The sequence below is a fragment of the Perna viridis genome, chromosome 13 (genome assembly GCF_037379345.1).
Source record: "Perna viridis isolate PV_CMFRI_1.1 ecotype Kerala chromosome 13, ASM3737934v1, whole genome shotgun sequence".
NCBI lineage: Eukaryota > Metazoa > Mollusca > Bivalvia > Mytilida > Mytilidae > Perna > Perna viridis.
This window is the reverse complement of record NC_142457.1, coordinates 21,959,840-21,975,259: the sequence shown is the minus strand read 5'-3', so window position 1 is coordinate 21,975,259 and position 15,420 is coordinate 21,959,840. Positions and strand designations below refer to the sequence as shown.

General features: G+C 33.3%; 1 protein-coding gene and 2 long non-coding RNA genes across 3 annotated transcripts in view; 1 reads left to right on the top strand and 2 right to left on the bottom strand.

Moving 5' to 3' along the window:
* Window positions 1-533: 533 nt before the first annotated feature.
* Window positions 534-13,043, top strand: LOC148599998 (uncharacterized). Its single transcript, XR_015918256.1, has 2 exons — window positions 534-737; window positions 9,233-13,043. It is a non-coding gene; the product is annotated as an uncharacterized LOC148599998 (long non-coding RNA).
* Window positions 11,957-15,420, bottom strand: part of LOC148599991 (uncharacterized) — a 218,527-nt gene continuing 215,063 nt past the window's right edge. The window contains exon 7 of the mRNA XM_088559706.1: window positions 11,957-12,208. The gene's annotated coding sequence lies outside the window, so the exon portion shown is untranslated. The remainder of the gene's footprint in view (window positions 12,209-15,420) is intronic.
* The window catches only part of LOC148599997 (uncharacterized), a 26,366-nt gene continuing 23,571 nt past the window's right edge, over window positions 12,626-15,420 (bottom strand). Inside the window, exon 5 of the long non-coding RNA XR_015918254.1 lies at window positions 12,626-14,535. This is a non-coding gene — a long non-coding RNA (uncharacterized LOC148599997). The remainder of the gene's footprint in view (window positions 14,536-15,420) is intronic.

Here is a 15,420-nt window from a genome sequence, read left to right as displayed (position 1 = left end):
GAATACCAATTATAGGGTTTATCCTAAGTTCCGTTTGCAGTTTCTTCCCCGAGTTCTAATTAGTCTTCAGTTGGTCTAATGATGATGTTTATGATTGAACTTCATTGATATCTCGGCAAATAAAGTATGAGCTAAATTGGTTATACGATAGTTGCATATGAAAAAGAAATGCTCTCAGCTGCGCCTCGAGGATTATCTTCCATATACCATAATCAACTATGGTAAATCCGTGAATGCCCCTTTTGGTGTAGTTACCCTTCATTCCTGATTTGGAGTTTAACCAGCCAGTTGTAATAAAGTATTTTCATTCACAGACCTTTGCATATTTTCAGGTTAGTAAATTTTATTTTCCTTTTTAAGTGCAAGACTTAATTAAAGAGGCTTCTCGGTTGCATTTTTGCAATGCGTGCAACTCAATTATATTTTTGTTATTTTGTTTGCAATTGGGTAACTTATTCTCGGAAGCAAATTAAAAGGGTCGTAAAGGCAGTTGCCCCTCAACTTTTTTGTGAAGTATTTTATTTTTGTTTAAAGTGATGAATTTTGGTAATGTAGAATTCATTTGTAATCTTTAAGTTTTGTTATTTAATTCGAGTCATTTGTTGAGTACCTTTACAATAGATTAGCGTCTTTTAAAATGGTTAGCAAGGGAGATAACTCATATTTACTCATAACGCAGCATGAACTTATAGTTTTGTTTGCAACGCTTTCCTAAGTTTAGACAATTTATTAGGAAGGTAAGTGTTAGAACTTTATTTTTGAAAGCCTTTAACGCACAGTTTTCATGTTTGCTAAGTAACAAAGCCCCAACAGATAATTTGTTGTTTTCCTAAATCTCCAAATGTTATATTCTAACTTTTCCCCTTTTCATATTATTACTACGCATAATTTACTGTATTTTGTAAATAATGTTTTGTTCACGGGTTCAATTTCGTTACTTTTGACCTTCTTTGCTACCTTTCATAGGAACTTATATTTATTTTAATTTAGTTGAAGAGTTGTCTCCACTTGAAACGCCAAAAGTTAATTTTGATGTTAATGTCTAGTAGGATCCATTTATAGATTTAAAGCAAATGATTTATGGTGTTATAGTGTATTATATTTGATTAATATGACATCTGAAAATATTTTTTACCATTACTGTTTTTGCCTAGCTCCTCGCTTCGCCCCAACATTCTTCACTTAGTTGTAATATTGTTCTTTATTTCTTGTAATATCTAGCCAAATTTGTTAGCACCACCTGGTGGGTAGCATTATTTTCGTGTATGACTACAATTCCAGCATTTTTTTTTTTCAAGAAGAAATTATCCGTTTTGCATCTGAGGTTATTTTTTAGTGTAGCGGAAATGGCAAATTAGTTCCAATTGCTCTCCTTGTCTGCCCGAAATTTACACGCCCAAAAAATGTCAACCAACCAAGACTTGAACAGTGTGTCAATTTGAATGTACGCTGATTAATTAACATATCCTTTTGTAGCATTAAGATAATTACCAGTCATTATTTATACAGCGGACAAACTCATAGCACAGTAACTGCCAAAGGGACAGCACTTGTTTTGATGATTATTAAAACCACTATTAGTACATATTTGAACCTCTGGCAGATTTGGAATGTAGGGGTCAGAAGTTTAAATCCCATTTTTGTTGGAAGATTTTTAATTTTTTTTTTTGCAAAAATAAAAAAAAAAGAATAAAGATTAATCAGCGAGTCAACTATATATATATCTCATTTTGGAATTGGATACTGTCCTTCACGACTAATTATATAATATTGTATAGACAGTTGTTATTGACATTTTTTATTATGTTTTGTACCTCAGATCAGCAATTCTTAGCCTTGTACCCATTATTCTGGAACCAGTTTTTTGAAATCTCTGGATCCGCTCATGAAATCATATAATATTTTTTTGTTTGTTTGACAAAAGCCAAAGCTGATTCTTTGATAAATAATCATATCCTTATTCTGCATGAGTGAGAGCAACTAATATTTCGATAATTGCTGAGTGTAATTCTTTAAAACAGTAGCACAAACACGCCCTGTGTGTAACCTGAAAAGCCTGTCTATGTACAACTAAGCACACCCATTGAGTGTTTTTGGGGGTTACAGTTAAGGAAGAGACAGTTAAAGGAATAAATTATTACTAGTATATTATTTCCATGTACTTGTAGAAGGATTAATGAAATAAATAATAATTTAAATAAATATCCACTAAACCTAACACGATCAACTCATTCAAGTATATGGTATTGGAATATCCCCTCACCCACAGGATAAACTTCTGGGACGTAATATACATGTACTCCCATTGAATCCACTAATAGCGTTCAGAAGTTTTCTTTTACATTAATAGTGACACGTAGTGAATGTGTGTACCACCCATGCATATTTACAATGTACATACATGTATAAACATCTCTCCTTTAAAGCCGAAATCTGGGTTTGTGTGTGTGGAGGTGGGGGTAAAATGCTGAAATAAGGCAGGGCATTGGGAGTTCAAATTCTAAGACAGTCAGTGGGCAGATTGAAAATTATATAGTATCATCATTTTTGTAGGCAGTGTGTCATTGAACAGTCCCTGTGTATACAATGAACGGTCCCTTTGTAAACAATGGATGGTCCATATGTATACATGCCACTCCTTGTTCTTAACTATTTTTTTGGTTTGGTTTGTTTTGTTTTGTTTTGTTTGGGGGGGATTTTCCGACACAGTCGGTGTTGCTGTGCTTTTTACCCTTTGAGCTTAAGGACGCACTTCTATGGAAACGCAAGTCACCTGATCGCAGTTCTTTTTCCCAAATTGGCCAAATACTGTTAACTTAGTGGGGTTCGAAAAGAAAATTGAAATGTGAAAACACTGTATTTACAAATTTAAAGCCAAATATATCACCTTTTGTGAAAATTTAAAGATTTAGGGTTTTTGACATGTGATCAAGAAAAAGGGGGAGGCATGTCAGAAATAAATTTTTAAAAATAGACCAATTTCTCAGAAAATGATTACTTTTAAAACTATTTCTTCATTAATATTGTTAAAAAACAAGTTGTGGTTGATATTTTTTATTTGAAAAGTCAGAAAAAGTTCTTTGCAAATATTTAATGCATTTCAGTATGGTAGAATATTGTCACTTTTTTGCTCGCACAACTTGGTTACCCTATATTTAAAAATCAAATATTTAAAAAAGTGCTTGTCACATTTCACTGAAACTTTGCAGATGCATTCAGTATGTGTGTAGGAAGATACCTGTATAGTTATTAATTTTTTCTAAGACAAAAAGTGACTCTTTAGGTTACAGACCACCAATTCAACCAATGAGCATTTGGAACGTACGCAAAAATAGTCCTACGCAGAAATTACCCCTGTTCCTCATAGTGCTGTGAAAAAAGTTCTCATCTTATTTAAAAAATTTAAACAGTTTCTGAAAGGAAAAACATTTCTGTACATTTTATAGGTGCATTTTGCTTCTTGTGATGTGAAGCCTAATCTCCATAATGAATTTTAAATATACCCCTATCTTGTGAAAACACTGGGATTTCCCATGCTATTTATAGACCCTTCACTTCCGGTGACCAGTACTGCACTGCAAGTCTGCTAACCCCACATGCCATTCTGAGGATTGTGAGCTGACATATGTAGAATCATGCTGATATATAGTCATCTGCAGGTTAAAGTTAAGGTAAAGTCCAGAGAAGCCATTGAATATTGTGAAATTAGCATAGAAGCCTATGGGAAGTTGAATTAGTGGTTTTTAGCCTTAATACAATACTGGACCCACTTGGGTTTAATCAAGTTCCAAATATTTCGAGAAATAGTTGTCTATTGCGGAAACCATTGTTACTTTAAATTGTATTTCAAATAACATAACATAATATTAAAAATGACTTACATGTATCTGCCAAATTGAATAAGTTTCCTAACATGATTTTTGTCCTGTAATTCTTGCATCTGTTATCCCTTTAGGGATTCAGTGCTGAAGATATGTTTTTGTTTTGACCACCACCAATTGTGGTTAAAATAAAAAAAAAAGTATCTCCAGCACTGAATCTTAAAGGGATTATTGCATCTGGAGATTGGCTAAACTCTCTAGGCAAGGAGTGTCTGTTCTAAGTTCCATTTGTTTTCAAGACGTGTCTACACTGAAGACAGAATATTGAAATATTGAATAATGTGATAATATATTTATACCAATAAATGGCCTGGTTCACTCCAGTTTAAGTCAAAAACCAGAATACTCCGGTTCCATGATATGTTTGTTGTTCCTGTACCCAGAGCGGGCTTTAATTGAGACATTTGACTTCCGCTATTTTGTAAAAAAAAAAATATTATAGAAGTTGATTATATTAAAGCATAATTTTGATATTCATAATATTGGTAAGTTGTGTAAGAAGGCATCTCAGGATCAGCTAAATATACTAAAACGCTTTGGTCCAGTTTTAAATAGTCTCACAAAACTCACCGTAAGTCACACTTTTTGGGCTCTTTGTCAGATTCATGACACATCTTATCAAAGAAATGAGATTGAAACACAAATTTATGGGTTTGAATTCGAAGTTTCTTAAGTTTGGGTTTTGGGAGAAATTTGACCTGCTTAATCGTGTTGATGACACAGGTATTTGAGGACATGTCCCTCTTGGTGCGTATCCCCTTTTTTTTCTGACAGACTTTTCACATATTTTTTGGCTTTTTCCCTTTTTCTATACAATATGGGTCAATACAATGCACATCTAGTTACCGATGTATCGGCAGGTCCCTACATGTACATTTTTTTTGTATATCAGAGCCTCTGGGGCACTCATATAGGGACCTGTCCTCACGTATCTGTGGTTTGCGGGACAAATAAATATGATTAAATCGTGTAAGTTCGCACGTATGACCATTTTCGATACTTTTACTCTATTAATTAAATGATTCTTGTGAAAATAGTACAGTAAGGTCAAGAGTCCAGCTCTAGAAACTAAATGACCAAGTTTGACTAGGTGAGCGATAAAGTTTGCCAGTACAGGTATGATAACACAGTTTATTCGTAGTGCATTTATGACAAAATTAGGAAGAAACACACTATATTCGTATACAACGAAAAGTCTTGGGGGAATTAAGTGTGATCCCTTACCTTTTAGATCGGCTTGTTCAGAAACTCAAATAAATACTTCATTTGTGTAAAGCTCATCAATTTTTTAGTCTAACTGCAAAGTTTTACGGAAATTTGTTTAAAAAAAAAAAAGATTTATGCAAATTTTATATCCATGGTGTACATGTATGTTGTGACTTCAACTTTGTGCAGATTGGATAAAGAAGTGTCCTCTAAATGGCCTCAATTCAAATATTTGAAGATTTACTCTGTCGTTTTTTTTTTCTTTATTTCCATTGCATCGCATGTTTCTGAAGTACAAAACACCAGCTAGTCAGGTTTCCATCTGATTTAAGACAAAAATATGTGTTTTAATACATGATACTGCAGTATTAGAGCATTTTCACTTAGTACAGGTGTACATATATAAAAACTCATTGTTAGAAGCTAAAAGTAAATGAATGAACCCAAACTTGCTTCTGAAGTGCTCCAGACACATTAAATGTACTTTAAAAATAACAGAGGCTGTCTTTTAGGTTAAACTATCAGATGATGCAATTTAAATCAATCCAAGACCAGGGCTGTTAAATTGCGAGTTTTGGCAAATATGATATTTATACTCAGATTTCATCCCTACAGCCAAAAAAAATAGTGAACAGATATTTTAAAATGCATTTTTTGATGCTTATGTGGTACATGTGAACTCAACTGGATTTTTCTTTTTCATATCAGGTCAGGTTTTGTTCTACTTTGAGGCTCTTTATTGTAAGACCGGCTCCAAAATAACTGTTTTTTTGTCAACTTGGTAGGGGCTTAAGTGGCATATTTATCCAAAATATATGTAAAAGAATGGGAAATCATGCTTTTTTACATTTTCAAGACATTTCTCTCTCAAATTTGTTTTCAGAATTGCATACCAATGCAGTACAGAGTTGTGCATGTATTACAAGAGGTTGCAACAACTGACAAAAACTGTTATTTTACCAAATGACCTTTCCCATCAAAAACAAGTTCTAAATGTTCAAATTGTTACCTATACCCTTTCCACTGATTATGAATGGTGTTTATTTGCTGTTATTATGACACTGTGTGTGCAGAAACTCATAATGAGACAATAATTAGCTCATTTGCCCAATTTTACCATGATGCCATAAGCAATTAAGAGATTTACATTGAAAATTCCATAGAAACCCATTTAGATATGGACAAAATGAAAATTTTTTTTTTTTTGTTTTTAGCCACATTTCAATTTTATTCCGTTAATTCTCAGAAATAACCCCCCAAAACATATGAAAATGTGACCTCTCCAATAGGTACATGTATCAGAACACAATTAATTTTGAAATGCATTTCAACAGACCCATTTTGACATATAAAAAAATTTACACCACTTCAAATTCAATAAAACTTTACCATAATGGAAACATGTATAGAAACATTTCTTAATGAGTGCCATTCTATGCTTTAGAGACCTCGTAGATATGAAAAGTGACCACTGCCAAATGTCCTAAATTTTGACTTTGTTCCACAGGACCAAATAAAAATTTCCACATGAAATTACAGAATGAAAAAAAAATCCCTTGTACATGTATATTTGATCCTTGTCCCACATATCTGTTGCAAATACTATTAAAGATGTAAAGTTCAGGACAGCAAAAAACATTGGAAGAAACACACTAAAAAAAAACCTCTATTCTGATTCAACTTTGTGGAGGATTTTTTAAAGTACACAAGCCTTTATGTTGTTTGGTCAGCTCTGAAATTAAGAAAATACATGAATTTCTTTTTTATTTTATGAAAAAATCAATAAAACATGCAATCATAAAGAGTCATCTTGAATAAACTGTACATGTACTGCAGAATTACCTCCCTTTACAGTATAAATTTAATTTTCTGATTTTTGAGGTATTTGCTATAATATCTTAACTTATTTTTGTTGAAATCAGTTTTCTATGTATTTTATTACCTTTTGCTGTAAGAAAATTGTATTTAGAAGGGATTTTTGACTCTCCTTGGATTTATGCCTCTGAAAATGTCATTAATCAGGGGCGGATCCAGGATTTGAGTTTAAGGGGGTGGGAATTAATTGAATTTAATGTCGCGCAAAGCTAGGCAAAACAAATTATGGAGTGAAACTTCTGGTGAAAATGTTCAGTAAATAAGATCTATTTTTGGTGCAAATTTCAGAAAAATGTGTTTATTTTTTATGGATTGGTATCCCCTGAGTTGAATATGGCAATAATTTCAATACTGAACAGATTAGTGATTCAGTCTGTTTGTCACACGTTAGGTTTGGAGGTAGCTGTTATATCTTGGATTGATTAGTAAAGTGTATATAGTGATCTCATGTCTGTCTGTCTGTCACACATTAGTTTTGGCAGTGTTTGTTTACCTCTACTTGATAGTCAAGTGAATGTAGTGATGTCATGTTAGTCTTGTCTGTCTGTTAGGTTTTTAGATATTTTGTATACTTGTGGTAAATTAGTCAAGTGTATAAAATGATTTCATGTCAGTCTGTCTTTAGCATGTTAGGTTTGAAACTAGTTTTATTATACCTCTGGTAAATTAGTCAAGTGTTTAAAGTGATCTCGTGTCTGTCTGTCTGTACCTTGATAGGTTTTGAGGTAGTTTTTCATACCTCTAGTAAATTAGTTAAGTGAATAAAGTGATGTCATGTCAGTCTGTCTGTTAGGTTTTTAGGTATTTTATATACCTGTGGTAAATTAGTCAAGTGTATAAAGTGATCTCTTGTCTGGCTGTCTGTAGCATATTAGGTTTTGAGTTAGTTTTTTATACCTCTGGTAAATTAGTCAAGTGTATTAAGTGATCTTGTGTCTGTCTGTCTGTAGCATGTTGATTTGGAGGTAGTTTTCTTATACCTCTGGTAAATTAGCCAGGTGTATAAAGTGTCAGTCTGTCTGTGTGTCTGTCTGTCAGTTAGGTTTTTATTTTAGGTATTTTATATACCTGTGGTAAATTAGTCAAGTGTATAAAGTGATCTTGTATCTGTCTGTCTGTAGCATGTTATGTTTGGAGCTAGTTTTTTTTATACCTCTGGTAAATTAGTTAAGTGTATTAAGTGATCTCGTGTCTGTCTGTCTGTAGCATGTTAGGTTTGGAGGTAGTTTTTTTATACTTCTGGTAAATAAGTCAAGTGTATTAAGTGATCTCCTTTCTGTCTCTCTGTCTGTCTGTCTGTCTGTAGCATGTTAGGTTTGGTGGTAGGTATTTTATACTTCTGGTAAATTAGTCAAGTGTATTAATAGATCTCATGTCTGTCTGTCTGTCTGTCTGTCAGTCTGTTAGGTTTTTAGGTATTTTATATACCTGTGGTAAATTAGTCAAGTGTGTAAAGTAACCTTTAGTCTGGCTGTCTGTAGCATATTGGGTTTGGAGCTAGTTTTTTATACTTCTGGTAAATTAGTCAAGTGTATTAAGTGATCTCGTGTCTGTCTGTCTGTAGCATGTTGATTTGGAGGTAGTTTTTTTTTTTACCTTTGGTAAATTAGCCAGGTGTATATATTGATGTTATGTCAGTCTGTCTGTAGCTTTATTGGTTTGGAGGTAGTTTTTTGTTCTACCTTTGGTAAATTAGTCAGGTGTATAAAGTTATGTCATGTCAGTCTGTTTGTCTGTTAGGTTTTTGGGTATTTTCTATATATATGTGGTAAATTAGTCAAATGTATAAAGTGATCTCTTGTCTGTAGTATGTTAGGCTTGTAGGTAGTTTTTATACCTCTGGTTACTTAGTCAAGTGTATAAAGTGGTCAAGGTGTCAGTCTAACTGTCTGATTAGTATAGCCTGAAGTGTATATAGTGATTTCATGTCTGTCTGTCTGTCTGTCTGTCTGTCATGTTTGCTTGGGATGTAGTTTTTATATACCTCTGATTAATTAGTCAAGTGTATAACGTTGTCAAGGTGCCAGTCTAACTGTTTGATTAGTCAAGCCTAAAGTTTACATGTATATTGTGGTTTCATGTCTGTCTGTTACGTGCTAGGTTGGAGGTAGTTTATTAACCTCAGGTTAATTAGTCAAGTGTATAAAGTGGTCTGGGTATCAGTCTTTCTGTCTGTTAGGACAGGTTTGGTTTAAAAATAAAATCCATGAGATAAATAGTTGCATATTTTGTGCTTGTATGTACAACATTTTTTTCGGTTCTATTTTCAGGTCTGGTGTCTCTCCAGTGGCATAGAAGTATGTGTCGGAAGAACTCGTAGTCTGCTTTCATCTCAATTGTTCCATGTTCATCTTGACTGAGTAAATATCATCTTCCAGTACTATGTACTTGGGGCTGTTTGAGATGATGGCATTTCGTCATCATCTATGGATTCAGCAACTGAGGACCTACCACAAATATTTTTTGCCTTCATCTTGGAGAATGGATTTAGACTGTCATTTGTACAAACTAGCCTGACTTCTTGAGTGCTCCAGAATGTATCTAGACCCTTCCTTTCTACTAACTACCCTGACCCTCTTTTTGGGTGGAGTATAACCAGTTGGGATCATCATGATAAACTTCTGATGTTCAAGTATCTTTTTTATCAGAGTAAATTGAAGGTGATTTATGCTCTCCAGATTTGTAGGGTTTATGCTATTTGATATGAAAATTGACATTTTAATCCACGTTTTACACAAAAACTGTGTTATTTACTAACTGTTACAGTCTGTATCATCAAAACTTTCAGCTGTTGGTCCAAACAGTCAATTGCAGTAATTGTTTTATAAGAATGCAACTTAAATTCTCAGACTTTTCACTAACCCGAATCAATCTTTACTAGCCTCAGGTTTTGGGCTAATGACGAAAAGCACAGACTGAACTAACAAAGGAAAGTCACTATATTTATTTATCTATGTATGTTATTTTGTATGAATTACATACTGTGAAACTTGTCTAAACCTACATCCTTCAAATTTAAATTGGCTCCTCTAAGACTTGTATAGGTTGTTGGTTTTCTAAGGTTCCAAAATCTACATTTACACTGATATAAAGATCTTCAACAAAGTGTCTGATTTAGACAGAATTCACTTTATCAAATATCTAAATTTTGAGCTGCGCTTTTTGTTTCAAATCAAGTTTTTAATTATTTTTTTTTTATTATCTCCCTTAGACCAATATTTTTTAGCTTCTCTTTAATTTTATTTTTTATCAGATTGTTATTTGAGGCTTTACATTACAAGCCAATGTAAAGTGAAGTCCCACACAATATCCAGTTGAGGCAGCACTGACCATATTTTACTGAAAGGAGGAAGGAGGGGATGGGGGGCTGAAATTAATAATTTGGAGAATAAAAATCAAAATCCACCACAAAAAATGTTTTTACTAATGCACCCCAATTTTTAATATTGCCTTTGTTATCAGCCTGAGATATTGGTATCGGTGAGTCATAAGGTACCATTTCAATCAAGGGTTGATTGCAAGGGCAATCAGAGGTCCTCAGCTTTTCTACTTACAAACCTCAGAGGCACTAGCTCCTCGCTTCACCCCAAAATTATTGAGAGTTATTGTGTATTAATTTCTGGTGATATATAACCAAATTTTTCAGCGCCTCCCGGTGGATAGTCGTATATGACTACAACTCTGGAATTATTTTTTATTTTTAACTCGTTATAAAATCAAACCACCCTACTTTGTAGGAAGCTGGCATCATATGAAGATGTACATGAAGAAATATGGTTACTGTCAGGGAGACTACAAAGGGAGATAATCCAAATTGAGTATGTTTCATGTTTATAAATCATAAGTGCATCTTCTCTAACAATGAAAGGGATTTTGATGAAACTTTATAGAAAGGTTTGCAACATGTTTAGATGTGCATGAAGTAATATAATTACTGCCAGGAGATTCCAAGGGGAGATAATTGAACTCAAGTGCTGCAATAATAAAATCTCAGAAGGGCAACTTCTCCTAAACCGCTTGACTGATTTTGATAAAACTTCATAGGAAAGTAAGGCATTATATATAGATGTGCATGCAGGAATAAGGTTACAATCAGGGGACTGCAAAATGAGAAAGTTGGGGGAGTCTGGCTTGGTTTGTTATAAAAAAAATAAGTTTATTCCAAATTTATGCCAAAATTTTGTTCTCCGTCATACGATTAAAAAATATGATTCAATATTGCCACCATCCCTAAACAATGTGAGTTATAATTCAAATAAGACTTTTAACTCTGGCTGTTGCTGAAAAAATAAATTATTTTTGCATGTGGACAAAAAAAATCCAACTCAACATAAAATTTGAGCCCCCCGTCCACCCCCAATTAGAAAATTGTCTGAGCCTTAATTAAATATTTAACAAATGAAATGCTTAGCAGGGCTAAGCTTGTGGAGACTGCTGAGGTTAAACCATGAAGAGTTGGGTCAAGTTCAAAGCTTGCTACAGATTTCAATTTTTAATGCAATTAGACAGTTGAGACAGGAAGAGAACTTGACCTAAATTAGCTATGTCTCTTTTTGGCCATTTATTCCTAAATAAGCATAACCCCCATAGTCAATCCCAGCCTTTCTTTTGAGATGGGGTATGCCACCTTGATGTACATTTTGTAAGATCCATTCATCTTTACTCAAGCTATTATCTGCAAAACAGGAAAAGATTTGTTTCTGGCCCCTCATTAACAATCAGTTCAAGTTAAAAACCCCAAAATCAATACTGGACTTTCATTTGTGATTTAATTTCCTTAAGGTCTATATACTTATACTCAAGTCATCAACATGAAATATCTACGACGACAGTGACGAAACTGACGACAAAGTGACACCATTATAGGACTGCAGATTTGTTTTAACCTATCTGGATCCACACCTGTTAGAATCTTAATATGTTTTTTGTTTGTTCATTTCTGTAATTTGTATAAATTTTGTGAATGCTTTATTTATGGTGTCAGTGGGAAGAGATTGACTGATCGATTTATTTATTGATTGATAACAGTTAATTATCTGTGTGAAAGCCAAGCAGAGATAATGTGGCATCATACCAACAACAAAGACATGCCACTTTTGCCTGTCTTTGTTGTTGCCCAAACTTCCAGTTGGTGTACTGGGCAGTAAGTAAGAAACAGCTTTATACATGATCCTATCGTCACACTAAACAGTTCAATGTGCTAGGTCGTGGAATTACCATCCATCATTAAATCATTCACTGGTTTCCTAGAAATAAGCCAAAAAAATGTGTGTTTATTGTCACATCCTGAAAAAAATAGGGTCAACCGGCTGGTCATTGTTTTATCGCCATTTTGTACAATAATTGAGGAAACAGTTACGGACAGTAATTAAGAAGCAGCTGAATACTTTATTCTATGTTCACACCAATCTATTCAATGTGCTAGCTCATGGAAGTACCATCCATCATTAAATCAATTACTGGTTTCCAAGAGATAAGGCAAGCCTTACCTTGAACCATTGCCTTGCCTTACCTTGAACCATTGCCTTAATATCTGTATTTTCTGCTATTTTGGCAGATACAGAGAAGTAAAAAACAACCAATCCTTAAAAGTGGTCCTATGATCACTCAAACTTGTTGACAAGGGAAGAAATTACAACTAGCCCCTGAAGACAAACAAAATGAGAGTTTTGTAGAATACATATTTATATTTTTACATCTTCTATTTGTACAAAATTAAAAGACAATTACACAAAAAATTATCAGATTTTCTTTAATTCAACAATTGTACCCCGGTAAGTAAATTTCTGGATACTTGGAAAATTCTGGAGCAATAACTCATCTCATTTATGATTATTGTGAAGTACAATGGCTTGATTTAAAATGTTTCACAGTAATAATGAATTGGAAGAAAACTTAATTGATACACCAAAATAGAGGTATAATTAAGTAATTGTCATATCGACTTTAAAACTTAAATTTCTTTTGCACTAAAATTACTTACAAAAAATTAAGTGGTAAATGTTGTTATAATATTGTAATAAAGTCTACAAAAACAAAACAAAAAAATCAAATAAAAAAAAACAATAAAAAATAAAACAACTACATGTAAGTCCCCAAAATGATAAAATCTTGATTAAAAGTTTTGTTTGTTACAATCATCAACTCCTACTAATTATGACTGATGGATAGCATTGACATGATTTGGAAGCAAAATGGATTGTCTCCCTTAGAACTACAATGTCCATTACAATGTACTTAAAAATTACTTACATGTAGAATTTAAATTAATGGATTGTATCTCTTTTTGAACTTAATATATAAGTGTAAGTTTTTGTAAGAATCAGGCAAAATGGTTGTAAAAACCCCACCAATCTGACAATTTAATTTATGCTAGGATACTTTCTCTATATCATACCATAATTTGATCTTTGCATCTCTGGATTTGTCCAGAAATTTTTGACAGAATTTGCTGCCCTTGAATTCTTCATTTTATGTGCATTTCAATGTGATTATACCTCGTGTTATCAAAATGATATGAAAAATTTTTACTTTTTTTCTTAGAATTTAGAGCAAATACATGTAGTCAAATTACACTAGCAAAACTGTTGGTTTTTTCATACCATGGTTCAACAACTGCCAAATTCTTACAGAGACTGACACTCGATACATACATTGCATAATTTTAAGAGAGATATCTCAATAAGAAAATAACAATTCTTTACATGTACTAAAAAAAAAACCTGTAAGCAAACCTCACTTGGTGATATCCTCCTGCCGCTTTCCTACCCAAAAAACCATATACATCTAGGATACCCCTTCAATGATTAAACAATTCAGATGCAAAAACTAAATAGAAGATTCAAAATAACATCAAGTAATGAATAATCTGCGGAAGTAACATCAAATTCAATTCAGCGATATCATAGAAGTTGCAGATTAGGAAAGCCCTTCTCCCCCACCACTTATCCAGATAAATTTCACATCAGGTAACCCCAAACGTCATTCAGTTAGGAAAAAAAATAGGAAATGCACAATGGCATCATAATACATGTATAAAGAATATGTGAAAGTTCCATCAAATTCCATTCAGGGGTTTCAGGGGAGTTGAAGGACGAACAAACACCATGATCACTAAACACCTGTACTGTACTTGTATCTACAGCTTTTCAAGATATGTGGATAGCTGAAGACACAATGGATTATACATGTACATATGAAAAAACCTTAGATAGCTACATGTAAGTTCAACATATATATAAATAAATTCTCACTAGACATTGTTCATCAAAAAAAAAATATTGGCTGAGCACATAATAGAAGACTCCATGAATTGTTAAAGTCTCTAGAAAATATCCAATGTTTAAAATGTCCATGTTGACTGCGTCCTTATGATGCATTCATATTCCACAGGCTATATTGAAATGTGTCACAACTTCTAAATAGAAGGTTTGTCGTTGATCATGTTAATATCCACATCGATCATGATCAATCATGATGGCCTCGTCCACATTGAAAAATCCAAATTCACCAAGTGTTTAAAATCCACTTCCACTGAGCCTTGTTCTTCTTGATAAATTAACATTGTCTTAGTCTATCATGAGAAAAATTCCAAATCATTCAACCATTAAAATACATGTACATGTACAATGTAATTTGAAATGGCAAGGCCTTAAAAAGTGTTACTACCGGTAGAAAAATACTAACTAGGTGTATTCATCACAGTAAAAAGCTTCACTGGCCTTGTTCATCATTTCACTTGAGTTTTCCTATTAAATTAACCTTCATTAGATCTGGACTAATTTAAGATGATTATAAAATTTAAGTGTTAACCTAAGGCCAAAAAATGTATGTTTACAGTCATCCAATCGACCATCATTTTATTGCTGTGACCCTAACTTTTTTATTGGCAATTTTCTGAAATTCTGGAAATTCTTTTCCGTCACCGGTACTGGTATTTATCGTGTTAAACAACAATGGTGCCTCCAGTGCCAGCACTGTCAGCAATTGTACACCCCCCCCCCCAAAAAAAAACAAAACAAAATAAACGTGACGGTAAACACACATACTTTCATTTTGGCCTAAGCACAGTGGCAGATTCAGGGGATTGGGCCCCGCCCCTCCCCCATTTGATTGAAATTTCTAATTTCTATATTTGGGCTTCAATGAGCAAATACTAGCCAAAATCACAATGGGAAACCCCCCCCCTTCCCCCATTTCATAATTTGTCTATCCCATTTTGCAAGTACATGAACATGACATAACAGAAAACAATACACACATATATATATTTACAAGTGACAAAAAAGATAAACAAATAATGTAAAAAATTCCACGTGAACATGACATGTACATGTATGTATTGAAGTAATTTACATGTACATAATGTACTATAAACCTGGCAAGTATTGACAATATCTCATTGTATTTAAAATAAGTGAAGATAATTTCCAGTTAAGTCAGTATTCAAAAATATTTT